We start from the raw sequence: 26,880 nt of genomic DNA, 5'->3' as shown, positions 1-26,880 counted from the left end.
TCTAGGGCTCGTGGAGAGCCAGAGGCTCCATCAGTTGCCTACATAATAAGATTTGGAACATTCTACAAAATTTTCCCTAACCAAGAATACCCCCATCTAATCCAAGAGGCCAGCTGACCAGTTTGTTTGGAGGAAGAAGAAACTTTGTGTAATGGAGAAAGCCTGACATTGAAGTTAGTTCTGGTTGTGTTTGAATACCAGCTGTTTTGCTTCCCAGCTGCACAGCTTGGGACAAGTTACTAAACTTCTGAGACCAGATTTATTTTTTTTTTAAACTAAAGATTATAATCCCTCACTTGCAAAGTTGGTGCAAATGTAGGCAGTATGTATGAGGCATACATAGTATTCAGTAAATTGAACCTCTTACTGTTATTACTTTTATTGTATTCTAACACTTTAATAAAAATGAATTTGCAGGATTCCTTTTCTTGCATCAAGAATGCAATTGGGGCAGTAAGAGATCCCTTGGCAAATGGTAGTTGGAGCAAAGTAGGTAATAGTGAGGAAAAGGGAAATAAAATAGCTCAGAAAGTATATTAGAGAGATACCAAAGACCATAATATCCGCTGTACTGATCTTACAATCAAAAGTAAAAATAAAACAATATTTACTAAGTTCCTAATAAAAGCCAACCATGTTCCTAGGAGTTTTTCTTATATTAAAATACATGAATGCATTAATTAATTTCCTCCATAATTATCTAAGGTGCAGGATATCTGCATTTTACAAATAAAAAATAGCTTCTCTCTCAGAAAATGTATTTAACTTTACAAGTTCACAGAGCTTCTAAAAGTACAGGCCTTTATAACTCTAAAACTTACTACCTTTCTACTCTGTCACACTCCCTTCCAGCTTGGAATCAAGTTCTGGTTCTGCATGTGAACTTCTACAAGTCACAATGATGTTTCCTTCATCTGTAAAATATCTACAATACCTGCTTACCTCACTGGGGTGATTCAAGAATAACATTAAATATAGTACATGAAAGACAAAGTTATTACTGTAGAAAATATTAGTACCATTAACATAAAAACTAAGTTGGCAGATTCATCAAACCCCATAGTCCCTTGATCTCCTGTTTGATGTTCTGATCCCATCCCTCATATACCATTTTAATCCTGCTACGTTGACCTGTTCATTTAGCAAATATATTGTGACTACCTACTACATTCTAGGGAATTGCCTCAATACCTTCAGGGAGTTCAAATCCACTAATGGGAAGAATTACAAATTACAACTCAAAATGTAAAGAGACATAAAGAGGCATCAGTGGCACTTTGTGAGAGCATAGTAAAGGTACAATCTCTGCCTGAGAAAAATGCAGAAGCCTCTCAGAGAGGGAAATAGATGTGAAATGTCATTGAAAGAAGATTAAGTATTTGCCACATAGATAAGAAAAGGACATTTCTGAGTTAAAACGAGTAAATCTCTTCTCAAGAACCATTTTGCCCCTGGCAAGAAATTCTGTGATACTTTCCCTAGTGATTAGCCGGAAAAGGTGATTACTTTCGAAATAGCCTGAAAACTAAAATCCAAGTATTTTGGGTAGATGATTAATACTTAATTACTTTATACTAGTGAAAATGGTTGATTCCTCTTTTATTGGGAGGGATAAGTGGCCAGAGTACATATTCTGTCTCAAGTGATAATCAGCAAAGATCATAACACATGCATAGGAGTAGTCAGTAGGGTCTCTCTTCCAGCCAAATGGATATGATTTAGAGTTTGGGAGGCCAAGACTCTTTGGTCTAACATCATCCACTTTTCTCTACTTGCTATACCAAAAATGCAAGGTTCAAGTCTATTGTAGGTAGAGACTTTTGGGAATGTAACTCAATGAGTTTCACGATAGAAATAATCAAGTTACAATGCCTTTGCAAGCAGGAACACCATCACAAGTTTCAACACAAATATGAATTGTACCCAGATTCTCCCTCTGAGGAAGTCTAAGGCACAAAAGAAATTCTTAGGTAAAGGAAACAAAATAAGCCAAGCATGAAATGATTTAAAAAAGAGTATATTCTTCATGAAATTTTCACTAGAAAAGAAGTTGGGTATAAGGATAAAAATGAGGTTATAGAGATGGCCAGGGGGCCAAATCATGCAGGTCTTAAAAAGCAATGGGAGTCACAGCATATGGTTTTGTTCAAATACAGCATTATGGACATAGAATGAGTTTTTTTTTTAAATGAAGAGGGGCAAGAATGGAAGCAAAGATAACTAAATATATCATAGTCATCCGGATGAGAGATAATGTTGACTTGACCTAAAGTGTTTGAAGTGGCCTCATTCAAGATATATATATATATATATTTTTTTAAAGATTTTATTTATTTATTCAGGAGAGACACAGACAGAGGGAGAAGCAGGCTCCATGCAGGGAGCCCGATGCGGGACTCGATTCCCGGTCTCCAGGATCACGGCCTGGGCTGAAGGCAACGCTAAACCACTGAGCCACTCAGGCGTCCCTCAAGATATATTTTGAAGGTAGATCTATAACCACTTGCTCCTGATTATCACTACCCTTCGTACCCTTCCAGAAATTCTGTCAAGGGTAGATTGCAAGGAAGATAGCCTGGAGAGAATGACACCAGCCTGAGGACACTACTGATGATTTCTCTACACAGGACAATGAGAGCCAGAACAAAATTTAATTTCAAGCCACCCTAAATCTTGCCTTTTTCTAAGAAAATAGCTAACATGGTGTTACCTGCCTCCCTTCTGTGAGTCACATAATGAAGACTTGCCCATACTTCTCAATTGGCAATTTGTTTTTCAGTGACAAGGTGACAGCTTTGGTTCACTTAACAAACAAACAATTTCCAACCACTGAAAAACCATCTGGGAATGTTGTTCTTGTGAGATAAGATTTTTCTAATTGGTCTCTTTTATAGAAAATTTGTTCCTTCGTTCTACACAATGCTCCCTGTCTTGTGGCCAGAAGGATTCTACAGGTTGACCTCCAAGATACTCACTTTGGATGCCCATGCAACTTAATGAAAGGCTACTGTCAGACATTCCAAATGGCCACTGAATTCATTAGCTTTTAACCTACTCTATGGAGAAACACTTAAACACAAATAAAAGCAACTATGTGAAATACAGCTTTAATGATTAAAACCTTTAAGTCATGAAGCACTATTCTTCATGTTGACTTTTAGAGATGATAATTAAGTATCATTTAAAGTCTATTTTAAGCTCAATATTCACATTTAAGTTTCACATGGAAATGTTTTACCATTTTAAATGTATTAAGAGACGGATGGCAGTTCATGTATAGTAATTAAAAAGTATGCCTTATTCCCTTATTTATTTGTTCACACACTCATTTAAAAATATGATGTACCCACCATTTGCCCTAAAATCAGGAGAATGAGATGATCATCAAGGTAAGGACGCTACTCTAATATAGCTTGTAACCTAATGAATTTGACTCAACCATGTTGCAAAAGAGAACTGTATTTGGAATCCTAAGATATGCCTAATGTTAACATCACTGCTCTTCTATTTCAGGCCCCTAGAGTTTCTTCACCTTTTTGAGCCCCACAGGGGAAGAAATGGCAGTCACAAAGCTGAGACTAGAAATCACAACTACAAACCCTATTTCCTATACAGCTTTGCCTTGGATCCAGTAGAGTTCACATAAAGCCAAGAGTGTAGCAGCTTCCCTTAGAAATTTGCCTGAGACCTCACTTGCCTTGATTGAGCAGATTCTTCACCTGTGAGGTGAATGTTGGCTCTCAAATTTACTTCAGATCCAGTAGCCACTATAGCATTACAGACAAACAGAATTTCCATTCTCAATCTCTCTCCTCTTCCCCAAACATCTCCTCTGCCAAAATACACACAGCCTTTTCTGGAGCCACTAGCTATAGAGTTCCATTACTGGGGACACAGAGCCTCAAGTGCAGATGTTCCAGTTTGAATACCATATTACAGTCCTTCTGATCATATGTGTCTTCTAACAATCAAGCTGATTTTAACTGATGAAGGGAGCTTACAAATTATTCCTCAAATATTGCTCAAATACCTCACATAGGTCAAGGGAATGCACAAATACAGACAAGCATATTGAACCTGTATTTACAACCTGAGCCTTAATAATCTGCCTATAGACAAATGCAAACTAAAGTTTAGTTGAAGCACATTAAGCAACAAACATCTTTAGAATATCACCATCAGTTTGTAAAAAAAAAAAAACCTTTTCACTGCTCTTGTTTCCATTAAAAATGTAAATATTCTACTTTCCAAATTTTTGTGCAACAGAAAAATCTTTACAAGATTATTTAACTAAAAAATTTAAAAGCAGATATAAAAATTGAAAGCTTAATTTTGAACATAAAACTGAACTTAAAACATCATCTTTCACTTACTTGCTTTTTAAAATACTTATTGTATATTATTATAGCAACATCTGTTTTTGCAGGATGATAAGGTATCACAATATATGGTATTATATCATGTTCTGGTAAGCATTCTGTCTCTTAAACACAACTTCCTTTAACATTACTTTTAGTGGAATATCTTTTATTTCATTAACAAATCTGGTACACGCCTGCTCCTAACCTAAAGTTGCATTGCTTGCAAAACTTTTGCAGACACTGCTAGAATTATGTATATGAACTTAGAGATCCTTACAAAAATCAAATCTAATATTCCAATTTTCCAAATGAGAAATTAAAGCCCAAGTAATGCAAAGTGAATACTTATATAAACCACAAAATTGGTTAAGTGACAGAGTACAAATTTTCTACCCACCTCCCTCCCCACTTTACTAAAAGAAAACTAGCTGCAGTGGAGATCTACAAAGAGCACTAAGGAATAACTGCAACTAATACAAATAATTTTTTTTAAGATTTTTATTGGGACACCTGGGTTGCTCAGCGGTTTAACGCCTGCCTTCCACCCAGGTCGTAACCCTGGAGTCCCAGGATCAAGTCCCACATTGGGTTCCCTGCATGGAGCCTTCTTCTCCCTCTGCCTATGTCTCTGCCTCTTTCTCTCTGCGTCTCTCATGAATAAATAAATATTTTAAAAATAAAGATATTTATTTATTCATGAGAGACACACAGAGAGAGAAAGGCAGAGACATAGGCAGAAGGAGAAGCAGGCTCCCCCAGAGAGCCCGATTTTGGACTCAATCCCAGATCCCAAGATCACACCCTAGGCCCAAAGCAGATGCTCAACCACTGAGCCACCCAGATGTCCCACAAATAAAATTTATATTTATTAAAAGAACAAAATTAAAACAGGCAAAGTGGAGCGAAGGCTAGGCGGAAGAGACATGCTTATAAACTAACGAAAGGTGTGGACCTGATGAAAATCTCTGTGGAGAGCAATAATTCTAAAAATTCAAAATTGCCTATAATCTTTCAGGCGGCAGCTTCACTTCTAAGAATTTATCTTCGAGACATATGTCAATGCCCAAATTCCAGAATAAGAAAGTTCTCTGCAGCAGTGCTGGAAACCAAAAAATACAGGAACACACATTTCCAACAACAGGGATTAGGTCACATAAATGACACAACTGCTATTAAATGGAATAGTCTGTAGCTACTTTGAAGCTAAATATCCTTGTTTAAAAGTTAGGCTTCCTAGTAAATGTTAAAGCTTCCTAGTTATTAGTTAGTGAGTTAATCACCAAAGCACTTTACTCTTCATAGTGGTCACAGAATTAGCCTCTATTTCCGAATTTCCCAGTTAGGGAAATGCAGTCATATTATAAGAGGTCAATTAAGTGTGAACAGAATCAGTATATACTCTCTGGTCCAAGCCCCCACCTACCCACAAAAAAACCCTGCCTCATTCTACCTCTATGCCTTTTCTCTCCATTTAATGCAGAGGAATCCAGGTAGCTTGGAAGTCATGTGTTTAAGAAAGAAGGCTGCTAGAAGGGCTATGGAGGGAACCTTGCTGCTGATCAGGTGATCAAGAGATAAGCTTTCTATGAGCTAAGCCACTGAAACTCCAGAATTTACCTGTCACAGGAGCTAACATTATCCTAACTAACACAGAATACTCATTTAAGGGATAGGCAAGATATATTAGAGAAGAAAAGTACAAAACATTACAAGCAGTACTGCACATTTGTGCTTTAGTAAAAATATGTAGATGAATTTTCCACAGGTATAAATGGCTTATTAAGAGTTTAACATTGTGAAAAATAGGAATACCCTTCATGTTTCTCTAATTCATGGTGTCCTTTCCTATCACCCCATAGCATTTGGATCACTTTTAATTCATAATAGTCTTTTTTAATAATTATGACTTTCTAGATAATATAAAGTCCATTCTATAGCCCAAACCACATTTAAGGCAACGCTTCTTCCCTATCCCCTGAGGTGTGGGTCGTGTCTTGAAGCCATGAAATCAGGATGGATGTTGACTCTCTTCTTCCACTCCCTCTTGACAGTTTATCATACCTTTCTCCTCCTGTGTTGCTTCTGAGGGTCCCTTTTCAACCTCTGGGTGAGGTTGAAAGAAAAGCAGCTGAAGTCTCTTAGAGGATTGATGTCATTTGGCCTTATCCACTTAAGTAGAGCAGCAGCCAAATGCTGGATGTCATGTTGGCTGGACTATGGCTCTTCCAAGAAAACCTCCATGATGCAATCCCGTTGGGGCCCTTGCCTCCTCCAGTTGCCTTCTTGTCAAACTCACTCATTTGCTGCCCCTACCACTATACCTGAAAGCCTCCTGTTATTAGAGTCCTCTCCTTAGCACCCCCCAAGTGATGTTTGGGAAGAAGTTCTTCATGACAGTTCTAGCCAAGTTACCTCCTTTGCCCATGTGGCTTGGGATAAACTCACATAGTTTCCCAACATTAATTGGTAGTAATGTAGGTTTACTCAACAGCTCCTTTCTTTCCTTATTCTGCCCTCAGGATGCTCTAAGCAAAACACAGGTCCCTGTGTTTGTGTTTGTGAGCCCCTCCATCTTCAAGGGATTCATAGAAATTTGCTCCATTAATGTTCTCACCAAATAAATCTTGGTGCCATGGCTGAACCAGGACCTGTCTAGGAGACGCTGAGTAGAGGAGTAAGCTAATGATCTCCTCTTTTTGCAGACTCCTCCTAAAACAGAGGCAACTTCTGTAAATACACATGGCTTGGCCTAAGGAAAGGGTCCCTTTAACCTCCTTCAAAGTAGGGAACAGAGAAAAGACATCATTCTACACAAGACCCAAAATTCTCCACTCTCTATGGCACAGACTATCTCCTATCAAAGTCTAGTGTCCTCTGATATACCCTGAAGGGGGAAGTGGATGCACTTGAGGTTGTTGGACTAGTTCTTCTCTGGGTTAGTAATTGGAATTAATTATAGGCACCTCTCTTCAGAAACTAACTACACTTATTTTCAGTCTGGAGGCTTTATTAAAAACGCAAAACCTGAAGAAAAACAACTTAAAATCCAAATGTGTATGTGTCTGTATGTAGGAACACCAACAGCTAGGGTAGGAAAGCTATGCATTTTTCATCATAAATTCTTCAACCCTGTTTAATGATGTGGTAGTATGTTTCATTAAAAAGAGTTTTGTTTTTAAATAAAGGAAATCAAGATTCCACTGGAATTCATTTCTACTGAATTACAAGAAATAGTCATTTTAAGCACTTAGAAAATCACTGCTGTATCCAAGTCTTTATTTAATGGCAGGTCTGTTTTTTCCCCCTCTCAAAACTAAATATGAAACTGTGACTACAAAATACCAGAGCTTGTCCACTAAAATTGTGGAGAAATCGGAAGAGGCCCTTGGGAGTCTGTCCTCCAGAAAATCTGACTACTGCATTCTCCACTCCTGCCACAGCAGGGTATACACATTATTAAGATGACTGTTTATTGTGTTATTCCCTTCCACCAAGGGTCCCAGGCCAGAGAACAATAGAGTAAGTGGCACTAACAATTTCCTCATGTGATACCAAAGACCTCACACTTTCAGGTGTCATCCATTTGGAAAAACACATTTGACTTTTTTAGCTAAAAATACCTTGTACTCTAGGACACCTGCGTGGTTCAATGGTTGAGCATCTGCCTTTGGCTCACAGCATAATCCCAGGGTCCTGGGATTGAGTCCTACATTGGGCTTCCCCACGAGGAGCCTGCTTCTCCCTCTTAACTATGTCTCTGCTTCTCTCTATGTATCTCTTATACATAAATAAATGTAAAAAATCTTAAAAAAAATACCTTGTACTCTACTCTGAAACTTGGAACATACTAATATTTGTGATGAAGTACAATTTTGTCATTGACTCTACTAGAAGATTCAATTATTTATTTCTTTTACATTACTGTATTATTGGAAATTAGCCCAAAATATATGCAGAAATTTATATTCACACATGTTCATATACACATATATAATGTAATTCAAGTTATAATCTGCAATAGCAAAAGAATTCCGTGGTAAAACTTACACTTCTCAATAGAATATAATAGGAAGCAAGTCTGAGGAAGGCTCAAAAAATAGTTACAAAGATTTATATGCCTTGGAGCCTCAGTCGGTTAAAGGGCCAACTCTTGTTCTCAGCTCAGGTCTTGATCCCAGGGTCATTAGTTCAAGCCCTGCATTGGGCTCCATGCTGGGTGTGGGGCCAACTTAATAAAAAACAAATCTTTGCCCTTTTGGAGCACCAAGGGTGACAGTTGGCTAAGCGTCTGACTCCTGATTTCGACTAGGTTATGATTTCAAGATTATGAGATCCAGCTTGCACTCAGGCTTAGCAATCTGCAGAGTCTACTTGAGATTCTCATTCTTCTCTCCTTCAGCTTCTCCTCCTGCTCAAGTTCTACATAAATAAATATAAACTCTTTTTAAAAAATTATTATAGGGACATCTGGGTGGCTCAGTGGTTGAGCATCTGGCTTTGGCCCAGGGTATGATCCTGGGGTCAGTATTGAGTCCCACATCGGGCTCTTTGCTGGGAGCCTGCTTCTCCCTCTGCCTCTCTGCCTCTCTCTGTCTCTCTCATGAATAAATAAAATCTTCAAAAAATTATTATAATTACAAAGATTTAAGAGAAAGTGTTAAAAATAACACTAAATTCTATATGTGAGAATCCGTTGCTCTAATTTGGGTGGCCTTAAATTGCAAAATAGGAAACAAAATGTAGAACACACATACCTAAGACAGTAGGAATTTTTTTTTAAATTAATTCTTCATACCTGGTAATTTACACAAACAAAGAAGCAGGAAAGTGGACCTAAGTTGGTGGTGGTTGATCAGTAGGTCTTAGGATGGGAAGTCCACACTAGGCAAGAGCTGGTGGTAGGGCAAGGAGGAGACCCTCAATCCAATTCAGGTTCATTGTTGTAACTGTTTAGCTATCCCAAAGAGTACATATTGTTAGCTGGCAATCCAGATATATTGTGGAGTTTTTTAAAAGATTTTATTTATTTGTTTGAGAGACAGAGAGAGCATAAGCAGGGCAGGGAGGAGCAGACAGAGAGGGAAAAGCAGACTCCCTGAGCAGGGAGCCCAATGTGGGATCATGCCCTGAGCCGAAGGCAGACACTTAACTGAGCCACCTACACGCCCCACCAGATTGTTTTGTTTGGCTCACACAGTACATGTGTGCTTGTTGTTTAGTCGCCCTGACACTCTTCAGAAGTTTCCATAAAAAACTGGCTTCATCATAAAATAGGAGAACTCTGATGAAAATCTAATGGTTTGAAGCAGTACTTAATAAAACTGCACATGATTAGAAATGTGTTTTAAGGTTTCCTAACGGTAAAAAGGAAAAATGGTACATACTGTTCCCTACTACATTTTATTTGGCTGAAGTAATACAAGAAGGTAACAAGCAAATATCCATTGCTTTCTCAATCTGTATTACTAAAAGATATGTAAAGACATTGCCAAAGATGTAAAAATATCAGTATTCAAACAGGTTGTGTGCTATGGAAACACAGATAAGCAGTTGGAAAAGAAAAAAACTTTCTAACATCTCAGCTTGTAGTATTTGCCAGGTTCTATCTCCACTGTACTTGGATAACTTCATAAGGATGGGAGAGGAAAGGACATACGCTCAATAACAAATACAAAAAAAAAATTTAAGAAAAAATGAACAATTATTTATGAAATTAACTGCAAATATAGCCAAAGATGGAGTAACTATTCTAACATACATACAATGAATAAAGAGAAGTCCAAGTTTAAAGAAAAGTACTTATAGACAAAATTCATTACTGCATCAGGCATAGGTAAGCTACTAAGCCTAAGACATAAAAACAAGGAGTCCCCAAAGTCTTATGGGAGGACATCAAATGGTTAATTTCATGTACATAAACACTAGCAGTAAGTCTAGAATGCAGTGACTGCCCATTCCCCTGGATCTCTACAGGGATTAGTAACAACATAGATACAGAAATAATGAGCCTTATACCAAATAAATGATGGTATTCAGGGACGTGAGAGATCAAATATTTCAACAGCATTCTCTCTAAAGTGAGGAATTTTTACCAAGAAGTGCATAGCAATTTCCTCTCTGGTCCCATGTCCTAAATGAAATCATCTATGCATTTCTGACCTTTCCTTGTGGCCAGGACAATACTGTCATAAGGACTCAGGCTTGAGAGCCTGAGCCAAGAAGCCTAAAACTAATAGTTGCCTAAGGTTCATTACTCTCAAGTCTTGCTGCACTTAAGACTCACATGTGAAGTTAAAAAACAATTTATCTCAATAATCAGGCCTTACCTGTTTCAGTGATGCTGAAGTATCTGTAATTTCAGCAAATTCCCTAGGTGATTCTAACTTAACAGGTAAAAATGAGAACCATGGGCCTAGACTCGTTAAGATCCCCCACTAGAGGTGGGATCAGCTCCCAAATAGCATGGTAACTACGGCAAGGAATAAAATTGTGCTGGGATATCAACCTTTGTATCCAATAAAATACAAAAACAGTGAAAACCTTCTCACATTTCATAAAACAAAACTATACACCAGAATGAACGTAGGATTGCCAAATTACATAAGGTTTAGGATAAACGACATTACACCAGTCCTAGGTAAATATTTAAGAAAGAAAGCAAATCTAAATATAACTAGACCATCAGGAAAACAATGAATATTAAAAAGAACTACACACCAAATCAATTTCATCTGAAGTTGATATTGGTGCATGTATATATAAAGTTCTAAACTGAATACTTTGCCAAAAAGGCTGTTATTTTCCAACATGATACAGCATTCACAGAATATTCTTTCATCTCTCCCCACTCCATTCCAGTAGAAGCTCCACAGAATCTTATGTTTTACATTTAGGACATTTTTTATTTTCTTCCTAATTTAGGGTAACTCAGGTGCATAATTTATATTTTTGATACATTATAGTTTTCTGTTCCCATTTTGTGCTGTAGTTATTAGGTAATAATTATTAGGAGAAACAGAAGGAGAGGGAAGGAAAAAAATTCAAGGAGGGAGGGATGAATAAGGAGAAATCCTAATTACAGAGTTATATAGGATCTGTTCACCATTTTTTAAACATTTAATAATCCTCCCATAGCCAAACAGAAGACTAGTTCAAAAATACTTCTCAAGGCCTTCAGCTTCCAGACCTCAGGTCTCCTTGGATAATGAGTGTCATTAACAAATAGGGGACAAGAAGAAGTGCAATGCTTCCCAAACTGTTCTTTACAACTAACTTGAGGACTATCTAAAAATCTTATGTACCATACAGCAGACCTCAAAGTAAGGAAAGTTGTACAAGGATAAAGAAGAGTATTCATTATATTAAATATAAATATACTAAATTAAATATACTAAATTAATATAAGTTTAAATTAAATATAAATGCATTATATATATTTAATATAAATTCATTATATTAAATTCTCCAAGAATACGTAATAATTCTTAATGTGTTTGCACCTAATAAAAGAGCCTGAAACTCCATGACGCAAAAACCCATAGAAATGTAAGGAGAGATAAATAAGTCTACTACTATAGCTGGAGACTTCAACAACTCTGGCTGAAAAATGGACAGATCCTGTAGGCAGAATATTAGTAAGGATACAGTTGAACTGAACAATACCATGAATCAATTGTATATAATTGACATCTATAGATTACTTCATCCAAAAATACACATTTTCACTAGCATCCATCAAACATTCACCAAGATAAATCACATGTAGGCCATAAAACACACAAGTAACAAATTTAACAATGAACAAATTTAAAATACAGAAATCATAAGCAGTATCTGCTGTCAGACAACAATGGAGTTAAGTTAGAAATTAGTAATAGGAAGGATAACTGGATAACCCCCAAAAACATCAAGATTCAAGAACACCCTTTTAGGTAACACATAAGTCAAAGAAAAAACTTCAAGAGAAATTTAAGATTATCTTGAACTAAATGAAAATACAACTTACAGTGGGTGACGTCAACTTCATGGTGTTATTATACATCCCTCATTCCATCTCCCACTCAACAACAAAAATTCATGATTCATGCACAAAACTGCCTTCGATGGAGATGTGAGATCTACTACAACCTGCAAAGGAACTTAGAAGTAGCACCACCCATCCATTTGACAGGTAACAGGCAAATAGATCTCAGTCTTGGCTATGGATCATAAACCAGTTTCATCCCCTTTCACTGTGCTCCCAGGAGCCGCTGGAAAACCCTAAGGCAGACAATCACCCATAAAAGAGAGCTTTTGTGGAAGTCCAGGAGTTTCAGAGAAACTCCAGGACACCACTGGAACAAAAATATTTTTATCCAGATACATTGGAGTAGGCAAAAGAAACAGCCTGACTTGACCTATATCACCCCTTGTCCAAGGTGGCACAGCTTAGAGCCAAAGGAGATCTTCCTTAGAAACTTCTCTTGTGGGGGAAAGGGCAACCATAGGAGTGAGCATCTGGCTTCCTCAGCTTTTTAGGATGCTGCCAAAGGGGCTCATTTTTCTTTTATGCCATCTGGAGTAATAAATCATGAGCTACAATGAAGGAATGGGCAGAGCAGCAAATAGGACCCTTGGGAGACATTAGAGGAACACAGAGCCTACTAATTATGGCAGACTCCATTAAGAAGCCTGTGAATGAGCTACTGGGAATACCTCACCCATCAGATTCCCAAATTATCTATATGCACCTTCAGTACTCTGCATGCCTCAGCACACATGCCCTCACTCAGTGCAGACTCCCAATGGCAGCAGGGAAAGACTTTGGAAGATGACTAGAAGGTACATTGAAGCCAATGGAATATGTAGGACAGGCAGAGAAAATAAACCTAAGCTCTAGCACCATGTTTGAGAAAACAAAAGAGGTTGTCAACACTTGGCCATGGGCATTTCAGGATCCACAGAAGGCAGGCAAAGCTTAAGAATTTTCCTCAAGACATAGCAAGAAGCATGGAGCAGATGCACCCATAAAAGTTCTGAGCAAGCCTCAAAATTTCTATTAAGTCTCACAGAAGGTCTCTCTCTCCCAAAGGCAAACAATAAAGACTGGAGGAGGTGACTACTCCTTGTAATGCTGAGACAGAAAAATAAACTTCAGGATACGTGAAAAATTAAAATAATAAGACACAACCCAAGGATCATAAAATCTTCCATTAACTGGATCCAAAGACATGGAGAGCTATCATTTATCAGATAAAGAATACCAACAAAGTGGTTTCAAGGAACTCAATCAGCTACAAGAACACAGAGAAAGGGATCCCTGGGTGGTGCAGTGGTTTGGCGCCTGCCTTTGGCCCAGGGCGCGATCCTGGAGACCTGGGATCGAATCCCACGTCGGGCTCCCGGTGCATGGAGCCTGCTTCTCCCTCTGCCTATGTCTCTGCCTCTCTCTCTCTCTCTCTCTCTCTCTCTCTCTCTCTCTGTGACTATCATAAATAAAAAAAAAAAAGAACACAGAGAAAAAATTTCACAGACTCAGAAAAATATGCTAACAAAATGACAAGTTTAACAAAGGAAATCATAAAAGAACCAAAAAAAAAAATCTGGAGCTCAAGAACACAATGAATAGAATAACAAATGCAGTAAGGAACATCAACACCAGACTTCAGCAAGAAGAAAGAATCAATAAGACTGAAAATGAAAACTTCAAAACTCTTCATTTAGAGGGGAACAAAGGAAAAAGAATGGAGAAAATGGACATTAAGACAAAAACACTAGAAACAAAGATGATCATTACATCATAATAAAGAGGTCAAATCATCAAGAAAATAGATATTATATATATTATATATCATATATATAATATGTACCCAATATCTTAGCACCTGTGTATATCAAGCAAATAGTAACAGATTTGAAGGGATAAATATCATAATAATAGAAAACTTTAATACCCGAAATTCAACAATGGAAAGATCACTGAGTTGTAAAGTGAAGGAAAGATCAGTGAGTCATAAAATGAAACTAAGAAACACTGGACTAGAACCATACTTTAGACCAAATGGACCTAACAAATATGTACAGACTATTCCAATCCAACAGTAACAGAATATACATTAATCTCAAGCACACATGATATCTCCATCATGGTAGGTCACAAAACAACTCTTAGCAAACTAAAGGAATCTAAAGTAATACCAAATATGTTTTTCTGACCACAATAGTATGAAACTAGAAGTCAGTAACAAAAGCAGTGCTGAAAAATTAACCAATATGTGCAATTTTAACAACACAATCCTGTACAAGCAATGGCTCAAAGAATCACAAGGGAAACCAAAAACATACCAAAACAAATTAAAGCATAAACACACATATCAAAATATATTGAATGCTGAAAAAGCAATTTTAGGAGGGAAGTTCATAGTGATAAATAACTACAATTAAGAAAAAAATATTTCAAGTGAACAGTCTAACTTTATACCTCAAAGGAGTAGAAGAAGAACAAATCAAGTCAAAATTTAGTAGGAGGAAGGAAATAATGATCAGAACAGAAATAAAACAGGCCAGAAAAACAATAGGAAACGGGAAAAAAACTAAGATTTTTTTTTTAAAAGACAGGTGACATTTCAACTGTTACCGAAGAAATACAAAGGACTATGAAAGACTACGATCAATAATTATAAACCAACAGATTGTACAGCCTAAAAGAAATTAACTCTTACAAACATACAACCTATCAAGAGGGAAATATGAAAAAAAAAAAAACAAGAAAATCTTATCAAACATAAGTAAGATAGAAATAGTAACCCAAAGTTTCCAAACAAAGGTAAGCCCAGGATCAGATAGTTTTGCTGTAAATTCTACCAAATACCTTTAAAAGCTCTAATCCCAATCCTTTCTCAAACTCTTTCAAAAAACTGAAGAGGAGAGAACTGTCCCAAATTCATTTTACAAGGCCAGCAATACCCTGATACCAAAGCAAGTAAACGATATCACAAGAAAGTAAACCTAAAGACCAATATCCCAGATAAATCAGTGATGGTTCAATATGCAAATCAATAAATATAATTGAATGCATTAGTAGAATACTAGAAGTGATCTGATCATCTAAATAGATGCAGGGAAAGCATTTGATAAAAGGTATCCAAATCAGAAAGAAATAATTACAACTATCTTTGTTCACAAGTGATATGCTCTCTCACGAAGAACCCTAAGCTGTTCACCAAAAATCTATTATAAACTGACAAATTCAGTAAAGTTGAAGGATAGGAAATCCACATATAGCAATCATTTACATTCTTTTTTTTTTAATTTTTAAGACTTTATTTATTCATTCATAGAGACAGAGAGAGAGAGAGAGGCAGAGACACAGGCAGAGGGAGAAACAGGCACCATGCAGAGAGCCTGAGGTAGGACTTGATCCAGGGTCTCCAGGATCACGGCCTGGGCTGCAGGCGGTGCTAAACCGGGGTGCCACCGGGGCTGCCCTACATTCTATACACTAATAATGAAACATCTGAAACAGAACTAAAGAGATCATTAAAATAGTATCAAAAAATAATAAAATAATTAGGAGTAAATTTAACCAAGTAGGTTAGAGATTAGTTCACTGCAAACTACAAGACCTTGATGAGAGATAATGAAGAAGACACAATAGAAAGCTATCCCATATACATGGACTGCAAGAATAAATATTTTAAGAATTTCTAAACTAGCCAAAGCAATCTGCAGATGCAACCCAACACCTATCAACATTCTAATGGCATTTTCAAGATGGAAGGAGGGAGGGAGGGAGAGAGGGAGGGAGGGAGGGAGGAAACAAAAATCCTAAAATTTGTATGAAACCACTAAGGAGTCTGAATAACCACAATAATCCTAAGAAGAGCAAGCCTGAAGGATTGACACTTGTTTTTTTTTTTTTTCATACTATTTAACAAAGCAATAGTAATCAAAACAGTATGGTTCTAGCATAAAATCAGAGAAAAAGATGAAACTGAATTGAGAGCCTAAAAATAAACCCTCACATGTATATGTAGTCAATTGATATGTGACAAAGGAGCTCAGAGTCAATGAGGAAAGAAAAATCTCTTCAAATAATGTTGAAAAAACTGGATGATCACATGTACAAGAATAAAACTGAACCCCTATCTTATAACACTTAGAAAAATTAACTCATATGATAAAAGACTGAAATTTAAGTCCTAAAACCATAAAACTACTATAAGAAAATAAAAGGAAAAAGCTGTATGGTACTGGCCTTGGCAATGATTTTTTTGGATAGGACACCCAAAACACAGAGATTAAATAAAAAGTTAATTAGTGAAACTACATTTAAAAAAGCACTTGCACAGCCAATATATATATTTAATTTAATTTATATATATTTTATATTTAATATATATACACATATATACATATATACATACACACACACATACATACATATCAACAAAACCAAAAGACCGTATGGGGAGAAACATTTACAAATCATATCTGTTAAGAGGTTAATAACCAAAATACATTAATAACTCCTAAAACTCAATAACAGATATGCAATCCAGTTAAGAAATGGGCAAAGGCTCTAAACAGACATTTTCACAAAGGAGACATACAAATGACTGCAAGGGTACATAACAAAGAGCTAAACATACTAATCATCAGGGAAATGCAAATCAAAACCACCATGAGGAATCACCTCATACTTGTTAGCATGACTATTATCAAAATAAGGCAAAATACAAGTAGTGGCAAGGATGTAGAGAAAAGGGAGCTTTGTTCACTGTTGCTAGAAATGTAAATTGGTACAGCCACCAAAGAAAACAGTATGAAATTTCCTTAAAAAAATTAAAAGTAGAACTACCATATGATCTAGCAATTCCACTTCTGGGTATATATCCAAAGGAAATGAAAACAGATTCTAGATAAGTATCTACATTTCCATCTTTATAGGAACATTACAATGACCAAGTCAGGGAAACAGCATTAAGCATCCATTAATAGATAACAAATAGATAAACAAGATGTGAGACACACACACACACACACACACACATATGGATACACAACAGAGTATTATCCAGTCATGACAAATGTTATCTTCCCATTTCCAACAACACATATGGACCCAGAGGGCCATACAATAAGCCACACAGAGAAAAAAGTATTGTATAGTATCACTTACATGTGTAATCTATACACGTTTCTCATAGACACAGAAAGTAGAGTGGTGTTTACCAGGGGCTGGGGGTGAGGAGGAATGGAGAAATGTTGGTCAAAGAATACAAACTCCCTGGGCCACCTGGGTTGCTCAGTCAATTCAGGATCCAACACTTGCTTTCAGCTCAGATCATGATCTCAGGGTCACGGGATTAACCTCCAAATCAGGCTCCATGCTCAGCAGGACGTCTACCTGAGATTCTCTCTCTCCCTCTCCTCACACATTCACTCACTCGCTCACTCTTCCTAAGTAATTTTTTTTTTTAAAAGTACAAACTTCTAGTTACAAGACAAGTTCTGGGGATCTAAATTACAGCATGATTACTCTTGGAAATACTGTATTGTAAACAAGTTAAGAGAATGATCTTAAATGTTCTCACCACAAAAAAGAAGTGTTAATTATGTAAGTATCAACTAATACTATGGTGGTACTCATTTCGCAATATCTAAGTGTATCAAATTAACATGTCTTACACCTTAAATTTACACTAGGTTATATACCAATTTTGTGTCAAAGTGGGGAGAAGGCTCAACAGTTCTCAAACCTCAACAGGAAGCAAATAACCCAATTTAAAAATGGGCATAAGACCTTAACCTCATCAAAGAAGATATACAGAGTGCAAACAGGCTTATGAAAAGGTCTTCCACATCATACGCCATAAGGCAAATGTAAATCACAACAATAAGACACCTCTAGAAACTTATTCAAATGTCAAAATCCAAGACACCAGTAAGACTAAACATTGATGAGGATGTGGAGGAATAAAACAGGAACTCTCATCTACTGCTGATGGAATGCACAGTGGTCCAGCCACTATGGATGACAATTTGGTGGTTTTTTATAAAACTAGACATATTCTTACTGAATGATCCAGCAATTATGCTCCTTGACATTTACCCAAAGGAGGTGAAATCTTATGTCTACCCAAAACCTGCACATGAATGTTTCTAGCAGCTTTATTCCTTTTTTTTTTAAGATTTTATTTATTTATTCATGAGAGACAGAGAGAGAGAGAGAAAGAGAGAGAGAGAGAGAGAGAGGCAGAGGGAGAAGCAGGCTCCATCCCCGATGTGGGACTCGATCCTGGATCTCCAGGATCACACCCCAGGCTGCAGGCGGCGCTAAACCACTGCACCACCGGGGATGCCCTAGCAGCTTTATTCCTAATAGGCAAAACTTGGAAGCAACCAAGCTGCCCTTCAGTATGTGAATGATATGCAAACCATGGTCTACCTAGAAATGGCACATTATTGAGTGCTAAAGAGAAATGAACTGTCAAGCCACTAAAATACATGGAGGAACCATAAGCGCAAGTCAAAGAGACCAATGTGAAAAGGCTATATATACACCATGCAATTCCAACCATGTGACATCCTGAAAAAGAACGATGGATACCATAAAAAGATCAGTGGTTGCCAGGGAGCAGGATGGCAAAGAAACTAGTTGTCAGAGGTGAGAGTATCTTTAGGGAAGTGAAATTGCTCTGTGTGATACCATAATAACGTAATAAGTCATTATACATTTATCCCAAACAGGATATACACCACCAAGAGTAAACCCTACAGTAAACTACTAGACTTTGGATGATTATGATGTGTCAATGTAGGTTCAACCTTGGTTTAAAATAAATCCAAATACCAATCTTGCAAGTGATATTGTTAATACAGGAGGTCATGTGTATGTGGGGTGGGATGGTATATGGATGGGAAATCTGTACCTTCCTCTAAATATTGTTATAAACCTAAAATTTCTCTTAAGAAATTATATCTTTAAAACAGCATGTACTTATTTAATTTAGGTAAGCCTCAAAGTTTTTCTCCTCTTCCCCCTTCAACCAACTCAATTAGACTTAGTCTGTTTCTATTCAACATTTACTATAATTTGAGCCCTCCCCTTTGCCAATTAATTTTCACCTTGTCTCCTTTACTTTTTACCCAAGTACTCATATTTTTTCAGTAATTTTTGCTGCTCAAATATGCAAAGATTCTTCCCTGGTATAAAACAAATAAAAGCAGATTTTCCCAAAGTTGAATTATTTATTAAGCAGGGTATTCTGTATTCAGCTTTTAACTACCTTTGCCTATCATATTCATTATAGGACAAACTCAGCTATTTCATTTAACAAGTGTGTATTAAATACTTGAATTCATTAATGGATGGAGTTTTGAAAGTTGCAATAGGACTGAGGAGGTCATTTAGTCACACCAGGTGTGAATTCTCTCATTTACAAAGTCAGTGGCTGGGACAAGGTGGAATCTAAGGTGGCATCCACACTTAATGTTGTGTTAGGAATCTAACTTTGGTGATGTTCAGTTATTGGAATGAAATCAACCAAGAACTGACCGCAGCAGTCCTCTAGCTCAGACTTTAGCCTGATAGAAAATAATTAAAATGATTTAAAATGCACTACACAGAAAGAAACATCAGTTTGTCTGGAAAGTAACCAATCTAGAAAGTTCAAAAAGAACAAAATGTGCTAGGAACATAATGAAAATGTAATCCCATAAATGCAATAGGCTAATATGAAAATATGAAATGCTATCGGACAAACCCTAAAGTTTTGAAGGAACCTGCCATCATTTTTTATTCCAAGAATTAGTAAAAGACAAAATGCTTTTAAACTTTTGATCATTGCAAGTTAGAAATAAAGGTAGGGGCACCTAGGTTAAGCATCTGTTTCTTGATTTTGGCTCAGGTCACAATCTCAAGGTCATGAGATCAAACCCTGCATTGGGCTCTGTGATGGGTATGGAGCATACTTAAGATTTTCTCTTTCCCTCTGACCTGTGCTCATGTGCTTAATTACTCTCTCACTCTTTTTCTCAAAAAAAAATTATATATATATGTATATATATACACACATATATATGTATGCATTTATGTATGTATGTATGTATGTAGTATTTAGATATGTAGTTTCTCTAAATAAGCCCTAGTCCCTGAAAACTTAGCACTCCTACCTATCATATAAAGATATGGTCAACTGGTGAGTGCTTCCTTTATTATAATAACAAATTTGTACATCTTCTCTAAAAATTACAACAGCGAATTTTTATACATTTCTCATAATGCTGCATCATCCGTTGAACTGCATAGCAGGTGAGGAACATTTTTTAAGTCTCAAGGATGGCCTATCACTTTTTCTAATTGGTTCCAATGCTTTTCAAGGATACCTTGTATTCTCTTTTAGAAAAGTTCTTTAGGATACTACTCTTCCTGTTCTACAATACCAAATGAAGTAATGTCATTTCTTCAATTTCTTACCTCTATCACTTTCAGGGATTCAAAAACCAAATAGCACAATTTTCTATATTACCCTTCTGAATTCTTAAAGTACTTTTTCCTCTTCTCTATTTCTTAAAGGAAGATGCCAGCCTGACCAAGTGGCCAAGAGCCCACAGAACAGGTAACCATGTGACTTGGACAATTAATCTGGATAGTCACATTTCTTCTGTGTTGGTGATCATTACTATGTTTGGGTAACAGCAATTCATTATATTCACTTTAGTGTGCTTTAGATAGTGTATCAACTATTTCAAATTCTATGCGAAATTGGGTTGGTACAGAGATTCCATAGCTTTCAGACTCTGTCATCTCTAAATCCCATGAAAAAATTAAGAAGCACAATGCAAGGAAATATACATCATTAATTTTTAAATTTTAGTAACACTTTCAAGTTTATACCTAGTCTGGCTAGCACAACCAAAAAAATAAAACATAAAATAGTATTCTAAAAACAATAGATTCAATGAGGTAAACATGTTAAATGCTAATAAAAATTTATGGAAAGTACATATTGGCATCAAAAGGAAAAGAGAAGTTATAAAGAACAAGAGAAAGCACAGGACAGGCATTTTATAATATATTCAGGTTAAAAATATTCTATTTCTCAAAAAAGGCCAAATTTACCATTTATGAATAATTTAAATCAACTATCCCACTTAGTTGTCATGACATTCCTGCAGAAGGTCCTTATTCCCACTTTACAAATGAGGAAAGTCAGTGATGGTAAGTTACTTGCCCAAGATCATGCATATCACCATCCAACGGTAAATCACCAATGGCATTTCCCAGGCTGGTGAGGACTCTTCGTGACCCTTCCTCTAGTCTCCAAATTTGCACTGGCGTTTTAAATAGTGCTATCAAGCTTATCACCATGCACCACTCTCTATAGTGATGTCATGTTTAAGCTCTTGAGAGGATACCCTCTGTGTACAGTAGGGGGCACAACTAGAACTGCATCATGGGCCTATGATGTATGCTCTCACAGGATCCTGTACAGATGGGCCCTGTGCTTGGCTTATGCTCTGCTATAGCTATCAAGAGATGCTTAATAATTTTCAAACTACTGACTTTACACCTTCATTTTGCACTGGCCCTGAAAATTATGTACCCAGGCCTGGGCACAATGCAAATATCTGTGTGTATATAATTGTGCTTATATACATAAAGATTGCTGATAAAAATCGAAGCTTTCAATGATTATTATCCACATGAGCTAATATGGCTAGGGGACCTAATATGCTATTACCAGTTATCCTTTTAAAAAAAGGCAAAAAAAAAAAAAAGAAAATCTAGGAAAATGAGAATATGCTCCTCTCCCCTATAAATGATTTAGTTTCCCATGCCAAAAAAAAAAAAAAAAAAAAGTGTATTAACCTGCAAAGAGAGTGTTACTCCAATTTAAGACAAAGTTTATGTTCCCATGTATCAGAGTGAATATGCCTGCAGTTATATCACATAATAGCTTTTTTATTTTATCTGACAGACTTTACAGGTTTAAGGGGAAATTAAATATTTTCTTTTTTTTTTTTTCTTAACAAAATTCTTGGTGTGAACTAGGTTAGTGAAAAAAATTATCTTCATCACAAACACTGGACTCAGACATTTCACGTCACCTTGTGAAATTCATAAATGAAATATCTTGTGACAAAAAGTCATGTTACAACTTTAGAAACTTAAGAATATGAACATGTAACAGACTTTTATACAGCAGTTTCCAGCAGAGTCTATTTTACTACCTTTTTAGACTGTAGGACATTACAGGTGGAGGAAAAACTGGTCAGAAAATTTTCTGGTAAGGATTTTTTTTTCCCATCACAATGTTCTAATTATAACAATATTCAATACAATTCTGAAATTTAGATTAAGTCAATAAAAGGCTTTGGGAGCTTTGGAAAAGTATCACTGTTTGAGTGCTACTCATCAAATTCTCATTTAAATGATCAATAATTCAGGATGAGAATCGGTGTATTTTAAAACCTGTGTCTAAGTAGGCTAAGAAACTGCTTTGAGAGCTATGATGAATAAAAGAAAAGGAGAACTGTTCTAGTTTACATAAAAATCTAGCTCATACTGGAGCTGCTAAAACTAGAACTAACTCCTTATAGATGTGTCTGAAATGAACAAATGCTCAACACCAGTCACACCCATTTGAGTATATTTGGCATATACTCAAATATACTTCAAATTACTAATATCCCCTTAAATACACTTTAGTATCTTTCAGATGTAATTCATCATGGACTTTATTAAGTTTTGTAAATTCTTTTAACTTTATTTCTCAAGGATTAGTTGTCCCTAAGAATTTAAACCGAAGTTACTTGAACATTATTTCTAGGCAGAGAAAGGAAATTTGGAAATATACAAACTAGTATTATTATCATTCACTAAAAGATTGTTTACATCATTTTGAAGCCAAGATAAGAGAAACCGGTTATTGCCATATTGAGGCTAATTCTTTTGACAAAACCCAAGAACAGAACAGAAGCTCACATTCCATTTGTTCCAAAGGGCCTTCTGGGTTGCTTAAAATACCTGTATTTTTCTTGGGCCTGGTATAAGACACGTTCGTTTGTCTCATATTACTGTGAGATTAATCCTTGTAATACAAAGACCCACTCATTGCAATCTATAAATAAAATAGCACTAATAGGCTACGTGCAATAGTCTTAATTTGAATAGTGTTGCTTCAAAATAACTTAAAATTTAAAATTTTCACCAGATTTCACCATTTTTTTCAAAAATCTTGTATCTGACCAAATTCAAAATTTTTTCATTTATATAACCTACTGTTTTTCCTAACTTTGAACGTTCTTAGAGAATTGAGCATTCTCTTATTTTTGTTCTTTTATTTTGATTAAAATATGCTCAGGCAACCTTCCACCGCATTGAAGATGTAAATCCACATTTTCCCTTTTGAAAATTTCAGGCATATTTATAGTTCTCTTTAATGGAAAGGAGAGCCATGACAACACCTAGCTGGTTGAGAAGAGAAAGGAAAAGGAGGAAACAAGGGTATCAAGAACAATATGATATAGTTCCCTGGCTACAAAGTATATAAATGGATGACAAGTGTATCAAGGAACCCTGCAAATAGAAGGCCTGGTCATAGCATAAGCAGTTTAACCCTATATGCCCTATAATCTTAGGTTGGCCTGGTACACCACCCCTTCAGAGATCACAACAGTGCACCTAAACCCAAATGCTGTGCACACACACTGGAAATCCATAAAACTGTATTGCCATGTCTTGAGGGGAAAGTAGGCTTCTCTGTAACCCAAAGGTTTGTGTGTTCTGTGATATGTTAACAGGATAAAAGAACATACTTACTGAGAGGCACACAGAAATGCAACAAGTAACCTTTTTATTTTCTGTAAGTAACCCAATGGCCCTCCTCCTGAGAATGGTGGGCAGGATTGAAGTTTTCTTAATCATTTCCACCCTTTCCAATCAAAAACTTTCCTGCCAGGCTCTCTTAGATAAAGTCTTCGTGATATAGACCGTCTTTTCCTCCCCCTTGTTCTCTCTATAAGGTGGCTAGGAGGAGCTCAGATAACCTCAGGGTGCCAAAAAAAAGGAGCCTCATCTTCTGTGCTTACCAATTTTCTAAGAAGAATTATAAATTATACAGGATTTCAAATTTTAAACATTTTCTTATAGCACAGGAGGGAAGAACATTCATCATTGGGTAAAGGGATTACAACTCACATTTAATTTCTCTGTAAAAAAAACTTAAAAATATCACCTGTGCTCTATAACAAGGCACCACAGTGGTTGAATGCTGCTGACCTCATTGCAGACTTCCATCTATTCTACTACAAATTTAGTGGAAGCAGCAGCAACTATTATCTCCATAAAAAATGTTTTTATTTCTGCCATGTGAGAATGGATGAAGTAAAATTTTAATTTGTGTACTGGGGTAAATGTCACAATTTCAGAGTTGTCATTATGATAAATAAGGCACAATTAACCAGAATTGACCCTTTTCAGCTCATGAAAAAGTTTATCTTTGTGGATCCAGTCACGTGGGTAGCCATAATAGATGTGAAATGCTGATTCTGAAAAAGCATCAAGTTCTCACAGCCAGAGAAAGCTTTATCTCAAACAGATTCAAAAGCCTATGATAGATAAGAAAGTTGTGACAAACTGACAACTTAAATTGAGTTCTAGACAATTTCTAAAGTCTACAACCTCTAAATGATTTCTCGTTGGAAGTTTCTCAAGAGAGAAGTTAGCAAGAATTAGCTGCCACTGACGAACAAAATGACACATAATAAGGCCATGTCAATGCATCCCTTGGGTCAGGTTAAAATCTAATGCTACAAATAAATAATTATTTTAAAATGTGTTATACTAACAGAAATTTTTTGCTTTAAGGGATTGGCCTAAGGAAGGGATTGATGATATACTTTTATTTGAGAACATAAGGATTTGCACTAACTAATGAATAAACAACTGGTATGAGTTCAAGCTCTCCCAATTAGGAAACCAAGATTTTTACATAGCTTAGATGACAACTTCTGAAGACAACTGAAACTTCTATTAATATCATAGCATAAATTTCAACCATGACTTTGAAATCATAGAATTTGAGAACTCATTTCATTTTTTTAAAGTATCAGGTACATGACATTTGTTTTTAATATTTATCTACACATTAACTTAACATGAAATTAAAGTATCAACGATCCATTTTCAGTTTCTGCACTTATTAAAATAATGGGAGTTGTACTGTTACAGTGACTACACTGAACAACAAAAACCTGTTCTCCTTTCCCAGTGAAGAAGAGCAGTATTATGTCAGCAGTGTCTCTGTGGCTTTTATTTAATAAAGGTGATAAATTTAGCTTTGCATTGGGTCAGTTTACTGCACCATGTACACGATTCAGAAAAAAAGATTTACAATTCTAAATTATATTTTTCCACAATGTTTTCTTTCTCTAATTGGGTATTTTATGTTTTTCTGTTTTGGTCTTTTTCTAGCTCTGCTTAGTTGCTTTCACTGGAGACAGTGAAATACATATATGAGTACGTATTTGTGCCTGCCTAGCACGCGCGCGCACACACACACACACTCTTCTGACTCCTAAAACACAAGCCATGGTCCATCTAAAGAAATCACAGATCATAGAATTTGAAATTAAAATCCCACCTCACTTTATCCTAGCTCTGTCTACAACCATAAAAGGCTTTAGAAAACTGCAACCTCCATCCTATCTGGCAATTCCCATTAACTATTTCAAGGGAAGCATAGGGGAAATCTTTTCAACTATAAAGAACTTGTTTATGTCAATAGGGACACATGCATTGACTATCAGTTTACAGAATGTTTTCTTTCCCTCCTAAATTTTCCTAGTTACAGTGACATCACCATTGTATTTGATTTTAAAGTGCAACATATTTTATAAAATTTAAGTTCCCTATCCAGAAGATAGCCCAACTACTAGCATACTATGCTTGTATAACCTTTATTTTAATTGCTTTATGCATTTACCTTATACTTCTACGAATAGAAAGTACTTTTTAAATGTCTTTTTCTTAAACTCAATTAGCTAACATAGTACATCATTAGTTTCAGATGTAGAGTTCAGTAATTCATCAGTTGCATGTAACACCCAGGCATCCCATCATGTGCCCTCTTAATGGCTCTCACCGCATTACCCTATCCCCCCAACCCACCTCCCCTCCAACAACCCTTGCCGGCAAGGATGCAGAGAAAAGGGAACCCCCCTATACCATTGGTGGCAATGCAAGCTGGTACAGCCACTCTGGGAAACAGTATGGAGGTTCCTCAATTCCAAGTAATTGCACTACTGGGTATTTACCCAAAAGATACAAACATAGTGATCTTAAGGGGCACTGCACACCAATGTTCATAGCAGCAGTGTCCACAACAGCCAAATTGTGGAAAGAGCCCAGATGTCCATCAACAGATGAATGGAAAAGAAGATGTGGTATATTTATCTACAAAGGAATATTACTCAGCCATCAAACAGGATGAAATCTTACCACTTACATCAACGTGGATGGAACGAGAGGGCA

The 26,880-nt window shown here is 36.3% G+C and overlaps 1 long non-coding RNA gene across 1 annotated transcript in view; it reads left to right on the top strand.

Moving 5' to 3' along the window:
* Window positions 1-26,880, top strand: part of LOC111097997 — a 57,130-nt gene that overhangs the window by 14,901 nt on the left and 15,349 nt on the right. Inside the window, exon 2 of the long non-coding RNA XR_005366564.1 lies at window positions 20,920-20,962. This is a non-coding gene — a long non-coding RNA (uncharacterized LOC111097997). The remainder of the gene's footprint in view (window positions 1-20,919; window positions 20,963-26,880) is intronic.

This window comes from Canis lupus, chromosome 11, assembly GCF_011100685.1.
Source record: "Canis lupus familiaris isolate Mischka breed German Shepherd chromosome 11, alternate assembly UU_Cfam_GSD_1.0, whole genome shotgun sequence".
NCBI classification, from domain to species: Eukaryota; Metazoa; Chordata; class Mammalia; order Carnivora; family Canidae; genus Canis; species Canis lupus.
This window is presented reverse-complemented; position numbering and strand designations above follow the sequence as displayed.